The sequence below is a fragment of the Triticum aestivum genome, chromosome 1A (assembly GCF_018294505.1).
Source record: "Triticum aestivum cultivar Chinese Spring chromosome 1A, IWGSC CS RefSeq v2.1, whole genome shotgun sequence".
Lineage (NCBI taxonomy): Eukaryota > Viridiplantae > Streptophyta > Magnoliopsida > Poales > Poaceae > Triticum > Triticum aestivum.
The window spans coordinates 391,212,586-391,237,103 of NC_057794.1; positions in this window are offsets into that span (position 1 = coordinate 391,212,586).

A 24,518-nucleotide genomic window follows, 5' to 3' on the forward strand; every position below is an offset into this window, starting at 1 on the left:
ACCTCCGCTCACACAGACAAACACAACCCTCGAAACCATTGATAGGTCGCCGCCTTCGCCGGCGCCTCCATCCCCAACCTCTGCCTGTGTGCCGGGGAGCTCGAGGAGCCAATGGCCAAAAAGAGCTTTATCACGGCCTTTTCGCCCGACGCCGGCGAGGTGGCCGCCAAGGTGTCCCCGTCGTCCTCCGCGGGCCCGATCTGCCGTCGTCGGTCCCCCGATCCGCTCGCTGCCGCGCCCCTTTGCCGGTTCGAGGACTTCCCCGTCCTCCCTCGGACCCGGCAGCCGATGAGGTCCTACCTCGGGGTCCGGCAGCGGCGGTGGGGGACGTGGGTCGCCGAGATTACAGATCGGGAGACCCACACCCGCCGGTGGCTCGGTAGCTTCCACACGGCCGAGCTCGCGGCCATGGAGTACGACCGCTGGCAGGTCCGCTACCACAGCGCGGCAGCTAGGCTCAAATTTCCCTTTGGCACACGTTCGGTCGACCTCGTTCCTTCGGAGCCAGTTGTGGTGAGATCGGCTATGGCGTGGGAGGACCACGAGCCACGGGAGCGCCTCGAGGCCGAGGCCGCCAACGAGGCCTACATGCAAGAGCTCCGCCGACAGCACCCGGAGCTCGTGGAGGCGGAGCAGCCGATATTTGCTGGCAAGGAGGGCGGCGAGGTTATCGCGCTCTCCTTCGATTACGAGGTCGAAAGCAGCAAGGACGGCGGCGAGGTTATCACGCTCTCCTCCGATAATCAGGTCGAAGGCGGCGGCGATGGCGGCGCGGAGGGCGTCGAGGTGGGCCCCAAGGACAAGTGGAGGATTTCCTTCCCCAACGACCCCGACGACAGCACCAGCCCGGACCCGGCTCGTGGCACACCGTACATGATGAGGAAGGATTGGCTTGACCTCCACTTCGATCAAAAGTAGTTTAGCTTAGTTTAAATTTATTTTTATGTTTGGTTATGCAATTTCTATCTATGTTTACGTTTGAATGCATGCTACTTTTGGTTGAACCTGCTTTGAACTTGGTCAAATTGAAGCTTACAATGTTAAGTTTAGGGGATCAACTAGAAAAGGCCAAAAATTGATGGAGTGTATATATATATATATCCACTAAGGGTTTTAGTCCTTTAAATTTTAAAGGATCGGCTAGAGATGGCCTTATGACTTGTTTATTTCAATTCTTCACAATGTGATACTCTATATGTGCAACTATTTGCCGTGCAGTTTAATTTCATCAATAATAGTTTCAACAATATCACTATGAATTACGGTATTTGGTTGCTGATAAGGATATTGAAGTTAACATGCCTTTTCGTTTTTTAACAATAATTAGTGTACTTTAGACCTGCACAATACCAATTTGAATGACTATTTGCTTGTTTTTAAATGCTATGCCTGATACAGTTAACACACCTTTTCACTTCTTCTTTTGCTTACCTAGCGTACTTAAGCCTGCACACTGAAGCTATCATTTGTAGATTATGTTGTCTACCATGGATATATTTGGTTGATGTTTAGCCTGTTGTGCTTAACATGCCTTTATATGTACTCATGCAAGATAATATTGAGAACAATGTTGTTTTCCATCGAGGTTAGTTTCATCGCATCGCTTATATGTATTCACTGTTCAGGATATCGGTAGCTGATACGTCTCCAATGTATCTACTTTTCCTAACACTTTTGATCTTGTTTTGGACTCTAATTTGCATGATTTGAATGAAACTAGCCCCAGACCGACGTTGTTTTCAGCAGAACTACCATGGTGTTGTCTTTGTGCAGAAATAAAAGTTCTTGGAATGGAATGAAACTTTGCAAGGATTTTTTATATCAATAATAAGAATTTTTGAAACCTATACCAACCGGAGAGGGGCACCTGGGTGGGCACAACCCACCAGGGCGCGCCCCCTCTCCTGGCGCGCCTAGGTGGGTTGTCCCCACCTGGTGGCCCCGCAGACCCTGAAACCGACGCTATAAAATCCTATTTTTCCAGAAAAAAATTAGGGAGAAAGAATTATCACGATCCACGAGCCGTCATCACCTCTTGTTTTTCATTGGGAGGCCAGATCTGGAGTCCGTTTGGGGCTCCGGAGAGGGGGATCTTCGTTCTTCGTCATCACTAACCCTTCTCCATCGCCAATTCCATGATACTCCCAACCGAGAGTGAGTAATTCCTTCGTAGGCTCGCTGGTCGGTGAGGATTTGGATGAGATTCATCATGTAATCGAGTTAGTTTTGTTAGGGCTTGATCCCTAGTATCCACTATGTTCTTAGATTGTTGTTGCTATGACTTTGCCATGCTTAATGTTTGTCACTTTGGGCCCAGGTGCCATGATTTCAGATATGAACCTTTTATGTTATCACCATTATATCCATGTTCTAGATCCGATCTTGCAAGTTATAGTCACCTACTACGTGTTATGATCCGGCAACCCCGGAGTGAGAATAGTCGGGACCACTCCTGGTGATGACCGTAGTTTGAGGAGTTCATGTATTCACCGTGTGTTAATGCTTTGTTCCAGTTCTCTATTAAAAGGAGGCCTTAATATCCCTTAGTTTACAATATGGACCCCGCTGCCACGGGAGGGTAGGACAAAAGATGTCATGCAAGTTCTTTCCATAAGCATGTATGACTATTTATGGAATACATGCCTACATTATATTGACGAACTAGAGCTAGTGCCATATCGCCCTAGGTTATAACTGTCTCGTGATGAATATCATCCAACAAGTCACCGATCCAATGCCTACGAATTTATCTTATATTGTTCTTACTAAGTTACTACTGCTATCATTGCTGTTACACTTGCTACAAAATTACTGCTATCACTATTATCGTTACTATTGCTGCTGTCACCACTATCAAAACTATCATATTACTTTGCTACTGATTACTTGTTGCAGATAATTAATCTCCGGGTGTGGTTGAATTGACAACTTAGCTGCTGATACCTTCAAATATTCTTTGGCTCCCCTTGTGTCGAATCTATAAATTTGGGTTGAATACTCTACCCTCGAAAACTGTTGCGATCCCCTATACTTGTGGGTTAACAAGACCTTTTTCTGGCGCCATTGCCGGGGAGCATAGTTATATTTGTTGAGTCACTTGGGATTATTATCATATTATCACTATGAAGAATTTGAAGGATGCTAAGACCAAGATATTTCCCTCAAAGACGAGGGGAGGTAAGGAACTGCCATCCAGTTTTGCTTTAGATTCACCTTCTATTATAAGTAAACCTGCAACACCACCACATTCTATTAATTCTTATATGTCGCAGGTTATTGATGATGCTACTTCTGCTATGGATAATGCTTATAATGATGCTAGTACCTTGCTTAATGATGATGTGCCACTTGGTGACTTTACTGATAAACAAATTGCTAAAGTTATACAACATGATGTTGTTGAATCTAATGATGAGCTTGAAACTAAAACTCCTGAAATACCTGCTAGAACTAGCCCTCCTAGATATGAATTGCCTAAGGTACCGGAAGGTTATGTTATGAGTGAGGAGACTACTAGAGATATTCTTGCTTGAAGAGATAGAGATGATCTAGAGAAATTATTATGCAAGTATAAAGAAAAATCTCTGAATGCTAGAATGAAATGTGATCCTAAGTTTGCTACTTCACCTATCTTTATTGATGATAAGGATTATTAATTCTCTGTCAACCCAGAGTTAATTACTTTGGTTGAATCTGATCCTTTCCATGGTTATGAAACTGAAACTGTTGTGGCACATCTTACTAAGTTGAATGACATAGCGACCCTTTTTACTCATGATGAGAAAACTCGCTATTACTTTATTCTCAAATTATTTGCGTTCTCATTAAAGGGTGATTCTAAAACTTGGTACAATACTCTTGCTCCTGGTTGTGTGTGTAGTCCCTAGGATATGATTTATTACTTCTATAAAAAATATTTCCCAGCTAATAAGAAACAAGCTGCCTTGCAGGAAATATTTAACTTTGTGCAAATTAAAGAAGAGAGTCTCCCACAAGCTTGGGGGAGGCTTTGCCAATTACTTAATGATTTTCCTGATCATCCTCTTAAGAAAAATGAAATACTTGATATCTTCTATAATGGACTAACCGATGCTTCTAGGGACTTCCTAGATAGTTGTGCTAGTTGTGTTTTTAGGGAACGAACTATTGGACAAGCTGAAGAATTATTGAATAACATATTGAAAAATTATGATGATTGGACCCTTCTAGAACCACTGGCCAAACCCACTATGAAGAAGAGGGGTATATTATATCTCAGTCCTGAAGATATGCAAGAGGCAAAGAAATCTATGAAGGAAAAAGGTATTAAAGCTGAGGATGTTAAAAATTTACCTCCTATTGAAGAAATACATGGGCTTAATACACCACCGTTGCCTAAGGTGGTAGAGATAAATTCCCTTATGAAATTCAATGATAATGATAATCCTCACAATATGCATCCTAGCCAATTTATGAGTTTGAAAATTTTATTAGAAAACAAGATCACTTCAATGCAAATGTTATGAAACAATTGAAATACAATTCTGATATGATTGGTCGCTGGAGTGACTTGTTATTCAGAACATCAAATGATGTTAGAGGTGCTGGAAAGCATGCTTCTATGGTTCAAACTCAGTTAGAAAAAGTTGCCAAATCTCAAAGAGAATTGCTTGATGAAATGAATAATAATATGCATGACTTTGCTGTTAGAGTTGTAACTGGAGGAGGTAAAATGACTCAGGAACCACTTTATCCTGAGGGACACCCAAAAAGAATTGAACAAGATTCACAAAGAGCTAACACTAGTGCACCTAGTTCTTCTAGAAAGAAAAAGGAAAAGGAAAATGACAGGACTTTGCTTACTCCTAGTGAACCTGAAATAGAGAAACCTCCTGATAGTGATAATGAAACTTCTATCTCTGATGCTGAAACTCAGTCTGGTAATGAACACTCACCTAGTGATAATGAAAAAGATAATGATGAGGTTCATGAAGACACTCAACCAAATAATAAAGAACCTGACAATGATGTTGAGATAGAACCACCTGTTGATCTTGATAACCCACAACCTAAGAACAAAAGGTATGACAAAAGAGACTTCATTGCTAGAAAAAACGGTAAAGAAAGAGAACCATGGGTTCAAACACATATGCCTTTTCCACCTAAGTCAAGTAAAAAGAATGATGATGAAGAATTTGAACGCTTTGCTGAAATGGTGAGGCCAGTCTTTTTTCGTACTCGCTTGACTGATATCTTGAAAATGCGTCCTTATGCAAAGTATATGAAAGACATCATCACAAATAAAAGAAAAATACTGGAAGCTGAAATCTCCACTATGCTTGCTAATTATACTTTTAAAGATGGAGTACCCAAAAAACTCGGAGATCCGGGAATACCAACTATACCTTGCTCTATCAAAAAGAATTATGTGAAAACTGCTTTGTGTGATTTAGGAGCTGGTGTTAGTGTTATGCCTTTCTGATTATATAAAAGGCTTGATTTGAATAAAATGACACCTACTGAAATATCTTTGCAAATGGCTGACAAATCAACTGCCATACCTATCAGTATCTGTGAGGATGTGCCCGTTGTTGTTAATGTTACTATTTTGACTGACTTTGTTATACTTCAGATGCCCGAGGACGACAACATGTCTATTATCCTTGGTAGAACCTTCTTGAATACTTCAGGGGTTGTTATTGATTGCAATAAAAGCAAGGTCACTTTTCATATCAATGGTAATAGGCATTCGGTGCACTTTCCGAAGAAACAATTCCAAGTGAATGGTATTAATGTTATTGAAAAATCTCTGACAATCACTGTTGGAAGTTTTCAAATAGCTCTACCTACTGTTAAAAAGAAATATGAAATGTTTATTGTTGGGGACATTCATATACCCATTGAGGTAATTTAGTGATTTACGAAAGTTCTTTGGTTTCACGCTAATCGAAAGTGGTTGTTAATAAGACTTGATCAACCTTATTAATGGATCATTTTTGTGCGGTATGAAGTTGATGGATTTAGTAAGTACTACCTTCTGTCCCTACTTTTTATTCTCTGTTTTTATTAGTTAAATAAAATAAAATGCCATGTTTTTTTCTGTTTTCTGAATTTCCCGTGTAATAAAAAATGACCCAAAAATAAAAGTTCTCAGAATGCCCTGAAAATTTAATACGATTTTTTTGAATATTTCTGAATTTTTGGTGCAAATAACATCAGAGGGAGGTGCACCAGGTGGGCACAACTCACCTGGGCGCGCCAGGACCCCCAAGCGCGCCCTGGTGGGTTGTGGTCACCATGTGGGCCCCTCACTTATCTCTTTACACCACATCATCACTTACCTCTAGAAAAAAATCTCCATTGTTCTCTCTCTCGTGTTCTTGCTCTCAAACCCACGAATTTTGATCTCTTTGCTCGAAGCTTCGTTTCCAAAACTGTTTCGGGGATTGTTGCTTGGTATGTGACTCCACCGTTTGTCCAATTAGTTTTCGTTTTAGTGGTTTATATTTTGAATAATTAGCTACTCTTGGTGCTGCTGTAGATGAGCTTGCATGTTGAATTCTTAGTGTTCTAAGTAGTTTGAATGCTTGCTATGGCCTCTATGTATCACTATGAGTAGTTGGTATCATTTTTGTGAAGTTTTGTTGAGAAATTTTTTTTGGGGCTAATAAATTTTAGAATTTTGTTCATAGGGAAACCATGAATATCTTTAGGAAGTTTGGCTCTAAGAAGAACTCCAAGGGTGTTATTGGGGAGTCATCTGATAGTGATCTTCATCCTCGGAAGTTGGCGGAAGTACAACCGTGTGAATGGCCGCACACCCCGTTCCTGGAAGAGGCTGGAATCCTTCAAGAGTTCACACAATATGCTGCTAATGCCGGCCTCACCTACTTCATTGCAGATGAGTGTGAATAGCGCCAAATCCTCACAAACATCTTTGTTGAAAGCTTTACTTTCCTGCCTAGGAATAATCCTCCTGAAGTGAGTTTTGATTTATATGCTGAAAACCATCAGATACCACTTACTGAATTTTGTAACATATGCATGATCCCTTCTGATGGGAGCTTAGCCGAGCCTAGGCTGACTGAGTTTGAGGCCTTTTATCGCACTTTTGACAGTGGGAGATGAGAGAGGGGTGTCAGCTATCACTGCTACTGGTTTGCATTTTCCTGTGGTTCATTACTTTGCTCTTTTCATTGCAAAATGCTTGCTTGCTAGGGAGAAGGTGGGTGCGCTCAGCTCACCAGACCTTGCTGTTTTGCGTCAGGCATTAGAGGGCGGCAACACTTATAGCTTGGGAGCTATTGTGGCTCGTCGCCTCCACCTTAATAAATACAAGGGTAAAATTCATAGTGGGATTTATGCTACTCGTTTGGCGACTCACTTCGAGGTTGAGATACGCCCTCATGATTGCCCTCTGACCAAGGTTTACCTAGACCGTGCTGCCATGGATCCCCACCATTTTATAATGATAGATCCCCTGACATTCCTATTCTTTATAACCTGGTTTTTAGCATTGAAACTTGTGATATTATCTCGTTGCCTGCTCCTGCTTTGTTTGACTCTATTGCTAGGGGTGGATATAGGATTATGTCTGCAGACATCATCGCCTACCGGAATGCTCAAGCTGCTACAGAGGCAGAGGAGGAGCCTCAGCAATGGGATAAGTGGATGCCCGCTCCTCAGTACCCCAACTACTATCTAGGCTACTGATCGATTACCAAGTTAGGGCAAAAGCCTAAGCTTGGGGGAGTACGTGTTTCCCACCAACATTACATTCATGTCCACTTATTCATCTTGTCGGTGTTCACACTTTTTCATTGTATCATCCATGTTTAGAAATTATTTTTCTTCCTTTCTTCTTGTGTGTTTGAAAAATTCTTGAAAAAAAAAATTATTTGTAGTTAATTTACTTTCTATGCATGCTTAGCTGTAGTATTAAAAAGAAAAGCCAAAAAGATTTCCTTGATCTTCTTTTGCTTGTTGGGATCTTTCCCGTGTAAATAGTTTTTCTCGTTTTTGCTTTTCCCATTTATTTGCTTGTTTAAGAAAACCAAAAACTCCAAAAATATTTCAATGTGTTTCTCTGAATTTCTTTTCTTTTTATTTTGAGTTGTACCTAGGAGAAGACCATGATGAAAATGTTGGGTGGCTCTCATAGGAATAACTGTTGAACTAATAAAGAGCCCATTTTACCTTGTCTTCTCCTGTTGAATAAAATGTTTGCAGATTCCAGCTTAGTCCACGACACTCTTGCACTATTATTATTTCCATATCATTTGGTCGTGCAAGTGAAAGGCAATAATGATGATATTCAATGAACTGGTCGTGGTAGAGAGAAACTGGTATGAACTTGACTTTTTCTGTTTGTGTAAATATGTTTAACCTAGTATCCATGAGTCAGCCCATTATGATTAAACATGTTTGCAATGACAATTAGAGATTATAGTTTCTCATGCCATGCATAAGTAGCTGGGAGTGAATAATGATTTATCTTGGATATCAACATTGCGTTAAAATGATTGTGATGTAGTATGCTGATATGGTATCCTCCTCTGAATGTTTGAGTGGCTTGACTTGGCACATGTTCATGCATGTAGTTGAATCAAAACCAACATAGCCTCTATGATATTTATGTTCATGGTGATCATATCCTACTCATGCTAGTGTCCAATGTTACTTATGCATAATGCATGATCATGATCGTTGTTGCTCTCTAGCTAGCCGCTTCTCAATCTAATTGCTAGCCTTCGCCTATACTAAGTGGGAATTCTGCTTGTACATCAAAAACCTTGAACCCAAAGTTATTCCAGATGAGTCCACCACACGTACCTATATGCGGTATTACCCTGCTGTCCTAAGTAAATTTGCATGTACCACCTCTAAAAACTTCTAAAAAAATATCCTTTTTGTGTGCCTGGATCGTTCATGGAACGACAAAGGTGGTCGGTATCTTCCATGCTAAGTGGGTTATTCTCAGGTCGAGTGTTTATTCACTTTCCATCACATGAGAAAGGGCGGTAATAGGGATGCCCAGTCCCAAACTGCAAACACAAAAAGAGTTAATCTCTCAAATAATCAAACAAAAACTCCCAATGGAGTCAAAACCTTTACTTTTTATCGCTTGGGAACCGCCACTAGCTTGTTTAGCATGGGAGATATTGATAACTAATAGTTGTGAAGTAAATGAGAAGGGTGCATGTCTCAAAATATCATTTATCTCTGTTTTAAAAACTTGAGCTCTGGCACCTCTGCAAATCACTGCTTCCCTCTACGAAGGTACTATCTATTTACTTTTATGTTGTGTCATCACCTTCTAAAACAAGCGCTAGAACCTGAGAGCACAACTGTCATGACTTATGCATTTTGTGTAGCTAATGTTGGGTGCATCATGACTGGATCTTTTCTACCATGAATTACAATGTTTAGTCGCTGCTTGGACTTTGGAGGTGCTCTGCATTTATGTTTTGCGGTCTCAGAAAGGGCTAGTGAGATACCACTATTGTCATATTATATCATGGTTGTTTTGACAACGTGTTGCCATTTGAGATGTCTTATTATTGCTCGCTAGTTGATTGTGTCATTGATATGAGTTAATATAATCTTTAAGAGTTATTGTCGGCATGGTTAGTTATAATGTTGGCTGAAAACCTCGTGTTGTTTAAGCTTATTTATGCAAACAAGAGCAAAAGAGTTCGTAAAAGTTTTTCTTTTTCACTTTCAGTTTATCAACTGAATTTCTTGAGGACAATCAAATGTTTAGGCTTGGGTGAGTTGATACGTCTCCAACATATCTACTTTTCCTAACACTTCTCTTGTTTTTGACTCTAATTTGCATGATTTGAATGAAACTAACCCCAGACTGACGCTGTTTTCAACAGAACTACCATGGTGTTGTTTTTGTGCAGAAATAAAAGTTCTCAGAATGGAATGAAACTTTCTGAGGATTTTTTATATCAATAATAATATTTTTTTGGAACCAAGACCTACCGGAGAGGGGCACCCGGGTGGGCACAACCCACCAGGGCGTGCCCCCCTCTCCTGGTGCGCCCAGGTGGGTTGTCCCCACCTGGTGGCCCCGCAGACCCTGAAACCAACGCTATAAAATCCTATTTTTCCAGAAAAAAATCAGGGAGAAAGAATTATCGTGATCCACAAGATGGAGCCGCCGTCGCCTCCTGTTCTTCTTTCGGAGGCCAGATCTGGAATCCGTTTGGGGCTCCGGAGAGGGGGATCTTCGTTCTTCGTCATCACCAAACCTTCTCCATCACCAATTCCATGATGCTCCCCACCGGGAGTGAGTAATTCCTTCGTAGGCTCGCTGGTCGGTGAGTTGGATGAGATTCATCATGTAATCGAGTTAGTTTTGTTAGGGCTTGATCCCTAGTATCCACTATGTTCTTAGATTGATGTTGCTATGACTTTGCCATGCTTAATGCTTGTCACTTTGGGCCCGGGTGCCATGATTTCATATCTGAACGGTTTATGTTATCACCGTTATATCCATGTTCTAGATCCGATCTTGCAAGTTATAGTCACCTACTACGTGTTATAATCCGGCAACCTCGGAGTAACAATAGTCGGCACCACTCACGGTGATGACCGTAGTTTGAGGATTTCATGTATTCATCGTGTGTTAATGCTTTGTTCCGGTTCTCTATTAAAAGGAGGCCTTAATATCCCTTAGTTTCCAATATGGACCCCGCTGACACGGGTGGGTAGGACAAAAGATGTCATGCAAGTTCTTTCCATAAGCACGTATGCCTATTTACGGAATACATGCCTACATTATATTGACGAACTAGAGCTAGTGCCATATCGCCCTAGGTTATAAATGTCTCATGATGAATATCATACAACAAGTCACCGATCCAATGCCTACGAATTTATCTTATATTGTTCTTGCTAAGTTACTACTGCTATCATCACTTTTACACTTGCTACAAAATTACTGCTATCACCGTTACTGTTACTATTGCTGTTGTCACCACTATCGAAACTATCATATTACTTTGCTACTGATTACTTGCTGTAGATAATTAATCTCCAGGTGTGGTTGAATTCACAACTCAGCTGCTAATACCTTCAAATATTCTTTGGCTCCACTTGTGTCGAATCTATAAATTTGGGTTGAATACTCTACCCTCAAAAACTGTTGCGATCCCCTATACTTGTGGGTTATCAGTAGCTGGTACCATATAGCCTGGGGCTGATAAGGGATTAATCGCCGAATCGGACATTTCACTGAATATATTTGTAACCCATTTATCAGTAGGTTAACTAGGGCCATATTTAATATATATGAGGCTACATAGCAACATGCATTGTACTGAATGACTAAATATGCATTCCCAGGCTACAGACCAACAAGGAAGAGTGTTACCTTAATGTTCTGATGATGTCTAGATATACATGTAATAAAATCTTATATCATGGGATGGAGGGAGTGTTGTACTACATCATTTTTCAATTGTTGTTTAGCTTCTAATATTAACTTGGTGCTTTTAGGTACATATATCATTGCCAAAGTTCCATGCTTCGACCCTTTCTGGGGCAATAAGATATTCATGAACCAGCATCAAGTGAGGAAACTGATAAAGATTGTTATTAAACTGGGTACAAAGACGTCAATCGAACTATTTGTTTACACTTTATGCAAGACAACAGTGAACTACAGGATGGTAAGTAAGAACCCTGTAGCCTTCTTTTTACTGCTCGTAATGAGTTGCGTTAGATGACAATGTCTGAATCTTTTTCCTTTTGTAGTGGATCCTGAAGCAGTTTACTCAAGATTACCTCTCAAACTACATGATTGGTGGCAGGCCATCACAAGGGGTTGGACTAGAGTCCGGCATGCCTTCTGCATCCAGGAGAGCACAATAGGGCCATTCTGCTTCACCTTGTTCATCAACCGGAATGTATGTCGCCTCTTACTTTACCATCTGTAATAGTACAAGTATAGAACCCTGGTTCATCATTCTTTATTTGGTGCTTATGTAATTCTTAAACATATGTACAGGTGAATCAAATAATGCATTGTTTGTTTGAACCTGATGGATATGAATAAAGCTATAGCCTACTTTCAAGTTTAAATTAGGTACAATTTTAAATAGCAGCAATTAAATTAGGGCGAAATTACGGTGTGCAGGTCATTACAGCGCACACGGTTAATAAAGCACAGCATGTGCGATATACATCATAATTCGACACGGTTCATGGAGAGGAAACGTGTGTAACAACGCACACAGTTGCCATTTGCAATGCCTGTGTGATGTCAGACACTATCACATATGGTGCGGGAAAACTAAATGTGTGTGATTGTCTACCTATCGTACACGGTTTATTATCATGAACTGTTTGTGATGTGCCAGGCATCGTAAAACTCCCGTGCCTGGAATCTTCCTGGAAAACTCCCGTGCCTAGAATCTGCCTGGTTTTAGGTAAAACCACAAAACTCCGACTATGATGGCAATGCGAGCACAAACGAGTAGCAAGGATGAAGCGTTTGGTATATTCGAGATATCGGAAATGGTTATGTAGGGACAACTGTATGCATCAAGGCTCCCTATCCCCGATGTTTTTTGGGTCGTGTGGGAAGGACCCCCTATCGCCATCACTCCCTAGGCGACGGTTCTAAATGACGTCCCGGAAAGGGGTTAAAAACCATTTGTATAGCACCGACGCATACCAGTGATGTCCCAGTCAAAAACCATGCTAAGTTAGCATGGATACTGCTTCAGTTGAGTCGGGGATCAAAGTTCTCTGGTTTCAAGAGTTAAGGGTACAAATTGTCCGGTTTCATAGTTGAGAGACTAAATATAGACTCTGTCAAGAATTGAGGGACGAAAGGTATATTTTTTTCTTTTAATTACCTATAAGAACAAAGTGTACATCACTACACCATATACAACCGCTTTGGAGAAGGTAAAAGATAAGCGGTCCACCATTCATGGAACCGAACTTCATAAAATCCCCATATATTCCTCCCGAGTTTGATCAGAAATCCATCTGGGACTTTACATCCACCCCGTCCCGCCATCAAAGCGACATGCAAATGCGGAGGGAGAATGTAGTCTAACCTTTGGGGAGTAGGTGGCGATTGTATATGGATCGTTCTCTCTTGTTTTTTTGTTTTTTAAATGAGTTCCTTCGGTTTAACATTGCTCGTTGTCATGCCATTTGTTGTTTGGCATAACTTTTGTGGAATAAAATGTGTGCACGACGAGATATAAAGACTGTAAAAGTTTTGTGTTCAATATTGGGAAAATGTGGCGATTCACAAAAAAGTAAAAAATGTCCTAAAAAGGCAAACGTGACCCTTGGAGGCAAAATTTCGTGTTTTGAGCCTTTTACCGAAGAAAATCGAGATCTGACCCTAGTTCAACTTGTTTTGAAATCTGACCCTTTCGCTACCGCCAGGGTCCTAGCGGTATGTATATGTAGTCTACCGCTGCCAGGATTGACGGTAGCTTAATGGCGGACGCCATCACCCACTACTGCGAGTCCACGTGGCATAACAGTCCTACCGCCACAGGTCATGGCAGTAGGACAGCTTATGCTACCGCCATAGTCCATGGCGGTAGGATCGCGCAACGCCCAGCGATGAGGAATCTATTTCCCATGGCGGTAGATAGCAAATATAAACAACACATTATAGATAGCACATTGTAGATAGCAAATTTTGATGGCCTCACACATTATAGATAGCAAATAGGTTCAACATAATTTGAATGTAGCAAAACAACCTCCCCAATAAAGTACCAAATAGACATCACTAACATAGCATACAAGTTCTTTCTCTAAACGACATCACTAACATGACCTATCACTTTCTCCTGCCCCTCTTAGCGGTACGCTCACCATTTCTCTTCGAGCGGGCTTCGTCTGACTTCTTCGTGCGACGACGAGGAACCGGTTTTTGAAATGGGGATGGGTTGTAAACATCCATATGTGGATGAGATCCCCTCCTCCCCTAGCTTGGCTATGTCAGTGGAGTCCCATCATCCTCGTCGTACTCCTCCTCCCCTTCCTCTTCCTCCTCCTCCTCCTCTTCCTCCTCCATTTCTTCTTCCTCTTCCTCATGATCTTCTTCCTCTTGGTGCTCAACAAAACGAGATGATGAGGCTCCGCCGGCGTGGCTTGATGAAGCTCCACCGGTGTGGCTCGATGAAGCGATGGCACGCATCGACCCTCCATGAGCAGGATCATGGACGCTGGTCGCGCGAGCGCACCCAAGCATACCCACTAGCTTACGACAACGGGTCAACAATTTCTGCAAAAGTAGGCAATCGGAAACATAATAAGGATCAATTCAAGCGTGCCTAGGGTTCACGGCATCAAGCTTCTACAATGGTATAACATGGCTAAGGAAGCTCGATGTTACCTTCATCGTATCCCTCATCTTGGTGTTGGATTCAATGGTTCCGGTTTCATACAAAAGAGCGTTCAAGCCTTCAATAATGCTTCTGTTGAGCTTCGAAGCCTGCACATGTAAGCATTGTGTTAAAGGCCAAGTTTTCACTCAACCTCTCATAGCTAAAATTAAATGAGAACACCACTTACCACTATGTTCATCAGGGGCGCATGCTCCTTGAAATCACCTACGAGATCTCTGAGCCGCCCACAGTATGCTTCGTCCTCGCTGTCACCCTCCTATAATTCGGGGACATCATCTTCCATCCACTACGGCCTCAGGCGTGTATGGTACTTGACACCATCATCATACCACTTCATGTGGTCTTCACGGTAGGAGTTCATCTCAGCCACTCTCCTATCGCTAGAAGGTATCACAAATACGCCCCTGTGTATTGCTCCACGGTCTGCTCATTGACATCCTGCGGGCATACAGACTGGTTCTCGAGGAGCCACTTGAGTCGCACAACGGATGTTCTGTTCCCCTTCATGGGAGGGCAGTCGCCAATGAGGGCGATCAACCTCTCCTGCTAGTTGGTCCTCTCCACTCGCCCAGTGAGAGCACGACCCTGGATTGGCAGGGCCGTGATCATGCCGAAGTCCTCGAGAGTCACTGTCATCTCACCACAGGGGAGATGGAAATTGTGCGTCTCAGGGCCCCACCAGTCCATCAATGGCGTGAGCGCCAAGTGGACGAACGTGTGACGCCCTCGATTCAATCGTACACTAATCATACATGCAGACATATACGATCAAGATCAGGGACTCACGGGAAGATATCACAACACAACCCAAAAATAAATAAGTCATACAAGCATCATAATACAAGCAAGGGGCCTCGAGGGCTCGAATACAAGTGCTCGATCATAGACGAGTCAGCGGAAGCAACAATATCTTAGTACGGACATAAGTTAAACAAGTTGCCATAAGATGGCTAGCACAAACTGGGATACAGATCCAAAGAGGCACATGCCTCATGCCTGGGATCCTCCTAAAGTACTCCTGGTCATCGGCGGCGGCTACACGTAGTAGTAGTCAACTCCGGTGTAGTAGGAGTAGGTGGCATCTGGCTCCTGGGCTCCAACATCTGGTCGCAACAACCTGGTATAGAAAGGGGGAAAAGGGGGGAGCAAAGTAACCGTGAGTACTCATCCAAAGTACTCGCAAGCAAGGATCTACACTACATATGCATTTGATCAATGAAATGGGTAGTATTTGTGGACTGAACTACAGAATGCCAGAATAAGAGGGGGATAGCTGGTCCTATCAAAGACTACGCTTCTGGCAGCCTCCATGTTGAAGCATATAGAAGAGAGTATATGGTAAGTTCAGCAAGTATCATCGTATAGCATAATCCTACCCAGCGATCCTCTCCTCATCACCCTATGAAAGAGCGGTCACCGTGTTGTATCTGGCACTTAAAAGGGTGTGTTTTATTAAGTATCCGGTTCTAGTAGTCACAAGGTTGAAGTACAGCTCTGGGTCATCCTTTTACCAAGGGACACGACTATTCGAATAGATAAACTTCCCTGCAGGGTGCACCATGCTACCTCTTGAGCCTGCGTTGGATTTCCCCGAAGAGGAAGGGATGATGCAGCAGAGTAGCGTAAGTATTTCCCTCAATTTTTGAGAACCAAGGTATCAATCCAGTAGGAGGCCATGCTCAAGTCCCTCGTACCTGCACAAAACGATAGCTACTCGCAACCAACGCAATTAGGGGTTATCAATCCCTTCACGGTCACTTACGAGAGTGAGATCTGATAGATATAATATTTTTGGTATTTTTGGTATAAAGATGCAAAGTGAAAATTAAAAGCAAAGTAAAAAAGCAAAGCAAGTTTAAGTGATGGAGATTGATATGATGAGAATAGACCCGGGGGCCATAGGTTTCACTAGTGGCTTCTCTCAAGAGCATAAGTATTCTATGGTGGGTGAACAAATTACTGTTGAGCAATTGACATAATTGAGCATAGTTATGAGAATATCTAGGCATGATCATGTATATAGGCATCACGTCCGTGACAAGTAGAGCAAAACAATTCTCCATCTACTATTATTACTCCACTCATCGACCGCTATCCAGCATGCATCTAGAGTATTAAGTTAAAAACAGAGTAACGCTTTAAGCAAGATGACATGATGTAGAGAGATAAATTCATGCAATATGAAATAAACCCCATCTTGTTATCCTCGATGGCAATGATGCAATACGTGCCTTGCTGCCCCTTCTGTCACTGGGAAAGGACACCGCAAGATCGAACCCAAAGCTAAGCACTTCTCCCATGGCAAGAACTACCAATCTAGTTGGCCAAACCAAATGGATAATTCGGAGAGACTTGCAAAGATAACCAATCATGCATAGAAGAATTCAGAGAAGATTCAAATATTATTCATAGATAGACTTGATCATAAACCCATAATTCATCGGTCTCAACAAACACACCGCAAAAAGAAGGTTACATCGAATAGATCTCCACGAGAGAGGGGGAGAACTTTGTATTGAGATCCAAAAAGAGAGAAGAAGCCATCTAGCTACTAACTATGGACCCGAAGGTCTGAGGTAAACTACTCACACTTCATCGGAGGGGCTATGATGATGTAGAAGCCCTCCGGCCCTCTTCCGGCGGAGCTCCAGAACAGGCCCCAAGATGGGATCTCGTGGATACAGAAAGTTGCGGCGGTGGAATTAGGTTTTTGGCTCCTGTTCTGATCGTTTGGGGGTACGTAGGTATATATAGGAGGAAGAAGTACCTCGGTGGAGCTCCGAGGGGCCCACGAGGCAGGGGGGTGCCCCCACCCTCGTGACCGCCTCTCTGATGCCTTGGCATAGGGTCCAAGTCTCCTGGATCACGTTCGGTGAGAAAATCACGTTCCCGAAGGTTTCATTCCGTTTGGACTCCGTTTGATATTCCGTTTCTTCGAAACACCGAAATAGGCAAAAAACAGCAATTCTGGGCTGGCCTCCGGTTAATAGGTTAGTCCCAAAATAATATAAAAGTGGAAAATATAGCCCAATATAGTCCAAAACAGTAGATAATATAGCATGGAGCAATCAAAAATTATAGATACGTTGGAGACGTATCAGGCATCCCCAAGCTTAATTCCTGCTCGTCCTCGAGTAGGTAAATGATAAAAAGAGTATTTTTGATGCGGAGTGCTACTTGGCATAATTTTAGTGCAAATCTTCTTAATTGTGGTATGAATATTCAGATTAGGAAGATTCAAGACAAAATTTTATATTAACATAAAAATAATAATACTTCAAGCAAACCAACAAAGCAATTATGTTTTCTTAAAGTAACATGGCCAAAGAAAGTTCATCCCTACAAAATCATATAGTTTAGTCATGCTCCATTTTCGTCACACAAGAATGCTCTCATCATGGACAACCCCGATGACAAGCCAAGCAATTGTTTCATACCTTAATAATTTTAAACTCATAAACTTTCACGCAATACATGAGCGTGAGCCATGGATATAGCACTATGGGTGGAATAGAATATAATGATGGGGGTTATGTGGCAAAGACAAAAAACGAGAAGGTCACACATCAACGAGGCTAATAAATGGGCTATGGAGATGCCCATCGATTGATGTTAATGCGAGGAGTAGGGATTTCCATGCAATGGATGCACTAGAGCTATAAATGCATGAAAGCTGAACAAAAGAAACTAAGTGGGGTGCATCCAACTTGCTTGCTCACGAAGACCTAGGGCACTTGAGGAGGCACATTGTTGGAATATACATGCCAAGTTCTATAATGAAAATTCCCGCTAGTATATGGAAGTAATAACTCAAGAGACTCTCTATATGAAGAACATGGTGCTACTTTGAAGCACAAGTGTGGAAAAAAGGAATAGTAGCATTGCCCCTTTTTATTTATTTTCTTTTTTTGGGCCTTCTTTTTTTTCTTTGGCTTTTTTGGGACAATGCTCTATTGAATGATGATCATGACACTTCTATTTATTTACAACTCAATGATTACAACTCGATACTAGAACAAGGTATGACTCTATATGGATGCCTCCGGCGGTGTACCGGGATATGCAATGAATCAAGAGTGACAAGTATGAAAAAATTATGAACGGTGGCTTTGCCACAAATACTATGTCCACTGCATGATCATGCTAAGCAATATGAGAATGATGAATGTGTCATGATAAACTGGATGGTGGAAATTTGCATGGCAATATATCTCGGAATGGCTATGGAAATGCCATAATAGGTAGGTATGGTGGCTGTTGTGAGGAAGATATAAGGAGGTTTATGTGTGAAAGAGCGTATCATATCACGGGGTTTGGATGCACCGGCGAAGTTTGCACCAACTCTCGATGTGAGAAAGGGCAATGCACGGTACCGTAGAGGCTAGCAATGATGGAAGGGTGAGAGTGCGTATAATCCATGGACTCAACATTAGTCATAAAGAACTCATATACTTATTGCAAAAATCTACAAGCCATCAAAAACCAAAGTATTACGCGCATGCTCCTAGGGGGATAGATTGGTAGGAAAAGACCATTGCTCGTCCCTGACCGTCACTCATAAGGAGGACAATCAAATAACACCTCATGTTTCAAATTTGTTGCATAACGTTTACCATACGTGCATGCTACGGGACTTACAAACTTTAACTCAAGGACTTTCAAATTCACAATTACTCTACTAGAATGACTTTGATATTACTACCTCCACATCTCAAAACAATTATCAAGCATCCAACTTTTCTTAGTATTCAACACACTCAAAAGAAAGTTTCACAAATCTTGAATACCAAGCATGTTATTATTAAGCAAATTACCATGCTATTAAGACTCTCAAAATAATTTAAGTGAAGCATGAGAGATCAATAGTTTCTTTAAAACAAATCCACCACCGTGCTCTAAAAAATCTAAGTGAAGCACATAGAGCAAAAATTATAGCTCAAAAAGATATAAGTGAAGCACATAGAGCAAAACTACTTAGCTCAAAAAGATATAAGTGAAGCACATAGAGTATTCTATCAAATTCTGATTCATGTATGGATCTCTCAAAAGGTGTGTACATCAAGGATGATTGTGGAACACTAACAACCAAAGACACAAATAATACAAGACGCTCCAAGCAAAACACATATCATGTTGGTGAATAAAAATATAGCTCCAAGTAAATTACCGATGGAAGTGGACGAAAGAGGGGATGCCTTCCGGGGCATCCCCAAGCTTTGACTTTTTGGTCTCCTTGGATTATATTGGGGGTTCCATGGGCATCCCCAAGCTTAGGCTCTTTCCACTCCTTGTTCCATAATCCATCACAAGAATTCACCCAAAACATGAAAACTTCACAACACAAAACTTGAAGTAGAAAACTCGTGAGCTCCGTTAGCGAAAGAAAACAAAAGACCACTTCAAGGTACTGTAATGAACTCATTATTTATTTATATTGGTGTTAAACCTACTGTATTACAACTTCTCTATGGATTATAAACTATTTTACTAACCATAGATTTATCAAAATAAGCAAACAACACATGAAAAACAGAATCTGTCAAAAACAGAACAGTCTGTAGTAATCTGTAGCTAGCGCAATATATGGAACCCCAAAAATTCTAAAATAAATTGCTGGACGTGAGTAATTCATCTATTAATCATCTGCAAAAAGAATTAACTAAATAGCACTCTCCAAATAAAAATTACAGCAGTTCTCGTGAGCGCTAAAGTTTCTGTTTTTTACAGCAAGTTAAACAAGACTTTCCCCAAGTCTTCCCAACGGTTCTACTTGGCACAAACACTAATTAAACACAAAAAACACAACCAAAAAAGAGGCTAGATAATTTATTTAATACTAAACATGATCAAAAAGAAAGGAATAAAAATAAAATTGGGTTGCCTCCCAAGAAGCGCTATTGTTTAACGCCCCTAGCTAGGCATAAAAGCGAGGATAGATCTAGGTATTGCCATCTTTGGTAGGCAATTCTTCGATTAGGAATATATTTCCCTTAGGAATTTCTTTCTTTCTAGTGATTACCAAACTTTTAGGCACAAGATCGAAAAATTCATTTGTAGCAATTGGTTCCTCAATGATAGCAAAAAGATTGGGATGAATACTTATGGATTTAAGATCCGCAGTTTCCTTACTAGATGATCCACCCTCATTTTTAGGAACATACATAAGCTTGGCAATTTTAGTAGGATGTCTTGGAGTGTTCTTTACGGAAGAAAAAGCGGTTCCCAAGTTTGTAATGATACCCTCAAGTTTATCAATTCTAGTAGAATCTGAGTTTATCTTTTCATTAACTATGGGTTCCTTTCCCTTGATATTCTTAAAAGTCATTCCTACCTTAGATCCATATTGAGTAATTTGATTGTGGAGCTTTTTATCTAGATTTTCAATTAATTCAATAGTAGCAACTTTATTTTCAATAATTTCAAGTCTTTGCATAACATGCTCCAAAGTTAACATGGTTCCATTAACCAAAAGAGGTGGTGAGCCAAATAAATCTAACATAGCATTATAAGAATCAAAAGTATGGCTACCCAAGAAGTTCCCTCCGGTAATGGTATCGAGGATATATCTATACCAAGGATTAACACCTACATAAAAATTGCGGAGAAGAACTGAAGTAGATTGCTTCCTGGTGGATATATTTTGCGCATTGCAAATTCTATACCAAGCATCTTTAAGATTTTATCCCTCCCTTTGTTTAAAATTTAGAACTTCTTTCTCGGGAGACAGCGGAGAAGATATGAGACTAGTCATGACGACAAGCAAACAAACTAGCACATGACCAAACAAGAGCAAACGGGCAAAAAGGAGGCAAATAGAGAGGGAGGATAGAGAGAGAGGGCAAATAAAACGGCAAGGGTGAAGTGGGGGAGAGGTAAATGAGAGGCAAATGGCAAATAATGTAATGCGAGAGATAGGGATTGTGATGGGTACTTGGTATGTTGACTTTTTGCATAGACTCCCCGGCCACGGCGCCAGAAATTCTTCTTGCTACCTCTTGAGCTTGCGTTGGATTTCCCCGAAGAGGAAGGGATGATGTAGCAGAGTAGCGTAAGTATTTCCCTCAGTTTTTGAGAACCAAGGTATCAATCCAGTAGGAGGCCACGCTCAAGTCCCTCGTACCTGCACAAAACAATAGCTACTCGCAACCAACGCGATTAGGGGTTGTCAATCCCTTCACGGTCACTTACGAGAGTGAGATCTGATAGATATAATATTTTTGGTATTTTTGGTATAAAGATGCAAAGTGAAAAGTAAAAGCAAAGTAAAAAAGCAAAGGAAGATTAAAGTGATGGAGATTGATATGATGGGAATAGACCCGGGGGCCACAGGTTTCACTAGTGGCTTCTCTCAAGAGCATAAGTATTCTATGGTGGGTGAACAAATTACTGTTGAGCAATTGACATAATTGAGCATAGTTATGAGAATATCTAGGCATGATCATGTATATAGGCATCACATCCGTGACAAGTAGACCAAAACGATTCTGCATCTACTACTATTACTCCACTCATCGACCGCTATCCAGCATGCATCTAGAGTATTAAGTTAAAAACAGAGTAACGCTTTAAGCAAGATGACATGATGTAGAGAGATAAATTCATGCAATATTGAATAAACCCCATCTTGTTATCCTCGATGGCAACGATGCAATACGTGCCTTGCTGCCCCTTCTGTCACTGGGAAAGGACACCGCAAGATCGAACCCAAAGCTAAGCACTTCTCCCATGGCAAGAACTACCAATCTAGTTGGCCAAACCAAACGGATAATTCGAAGAGACTTGCAAAGATAACCAATCATGCATAAAAGAATTCAGAGAAGATTCAAATATTATTCATAGATAGACTTGATCATAAACCCACAATTCATCGGTCTCAACAAACACACCGCAAAAAGAAGGTTACATCGAATAGATCTCCACGAGAGAGGGGGAGAACTTTGTATTGAGATCCAAAAAGAGAGAAGAAGCCATCTAGCTACTAACTATGGACCCGAAGGTCTGAGGTAAACTACTCACACTTCATCGGAGGGGCTATGATGATGTAGAAGCCCTCCGTGATGACGGCCCTCTTCTGGTGGAACTCCGGAACAGGCCCCAAGATGGGATCTCGTGGATACAAAAAGTTGCGGCAGTGAAATTAGGTTTTTGGCTCCTGTTCTGATCGTTTAGGGGTATGTAGGTATATATAGGAGGAAGAAGTACGTCGGTGGAGCTCCGAGGGGCCCACGAGGCAGGGGGCGCGCCCCCACCCTCGTGACCACTTCTCGGATGCCTTGGCGTAGGGTGCAATTCTCCTGGATCACGTTCGGTGAGAAAATCATGTTCCCGAAGGTTTCATTCCGTTTGGACTCCGTTTGATATTCCATTTCTTCGAAACACTAAAATAGGCAAAAAAAAACAGCAATTCTGGGTTGGGCCTCCGGTTAATAGGTTAGTCCCACAAATAATATAAAAGTGGAAAATAAAGCCCAATATAGTCCAAAACAGTAGATAATATAGCATGGAGCAATCAAAAATTATAGATACGTTGGAGACGTATCACACCACATTACCCAACACGCTCGATCCCTCTGGTCGGGCACACTTTCCTGGGTCATGTCCGGCCTCGGAAGATCAAGATGTGGTAGCCCTTCCTTGGCTCAATTGAGAGGTCAGCAGCCGGTCTAAATCCTATGCGCGTAGGGGTCTAGGCCCATCACCTGTTGCACACCTGCATGTCGCATACGCGGTTGGTGAGCAGACCTAGCCTCCCTTATACAAGAGCAGGCGTTCTAGTCCAACCTGGCGCGCGCCGCTCAGTCACTGACGTCAAGAAGGCTTCGGCTGATACCACGATGTTGAGTGCCCATAACTGTTCCCGCATACTTGGTTAATGCGTATAGGCTCGTAGCCAGACTCAGATCAAATACCAAGATCTCGTTAAGCGTGTTAATTGATGTAACCGCGGACATCAACCAGGGGCCAGGCCCACCACTCACCTAGGTGGTCTCAACCTGCCATGTCACTCTGCCACAAAGATCCACCCAGAGGGCCGTCGAGACGAATGTCCTTTCAGCCCCCAATCCATGAATCACTCATGGGTACTCTACGAGCCGACCCGAATTTAGTCACCACATGTATCATATATTATGTATATAAGTATATACGCGTGATCACCTCCCGAGTGATCATGGGCCGATAGTATAGCTTGGCAGATGGACAAGAATGTAGGGCCACTGATGATAAACTAGCATCCTATACTAAGCATTTAGGATTGCAGGTAAAGGTAACAACAGTAGTAGCAAAGACAGGCTATGCAAGATATCATCGGTGCGAGATACATGTGGCGCTCGGCGTTGAACACTAGATCCACATCCCACAACTGAAGCCGGCGCCCGGCATCCCGCAACAATAGTTCCGGTGGCCGATGCCGGTCGAACACCTTGGCGAATTTGTCTGGCATCCTCTGCGATGAGGATTAAAGCCAAGTTTTGAAATTTCAAACAAGCAAACTGACTTGAGTCAGTTTGGGTGTTTCAAGTTTCAACACTTGCCTTTTAATCATCATCACACAGGCTGCCAGACAAATTCGCAATGGTGTTCGACCGCCATCGACGCTGAGAACAGTTGCTTTGGGACGCCGGACGTCGGCATCAGTTGTGGGACATGGATGTAGTATTCGACACCGACAGCCACATGTATCTCGCACCGACGATACTTGCTATTTAGGGTTCCATCGACACCGAGGAACCCCTAACCCGCTCGTCCCCGGGTGCCCTCTTTTTTCCTTTCCTTCTTCTCTTCTTTTTCTTTCTTCTTCTTCTTCTTCTTCTTCTTCTTCTTCTTATTTCTTCTTCTCCCTCCTCCTCTTCCTCCCTCCTCGTCCTCCTCCTTCTACTCCTCTTCTTCTTCTAAACTAAAAATAAAACTAATCTAAAATAAACTAAAACTAAAACTAAACTGAAACTAAACTAAAATAAACTAAAACTAAAACTAAAACTAAAACAGAAACTAAACTAAAATAAACTAAAAAAACTAAACTAAAAAAGGGGGAAGAACAAACCTGCATGGGATCGACGGTGGAGGGCGAGGTCGGCCGGTGGGGCGGGGCGGTGCAGGGGCCGCGGGGAGGAAGGCGGCAGCGGGGCGGGGCAGCGCAGGGCC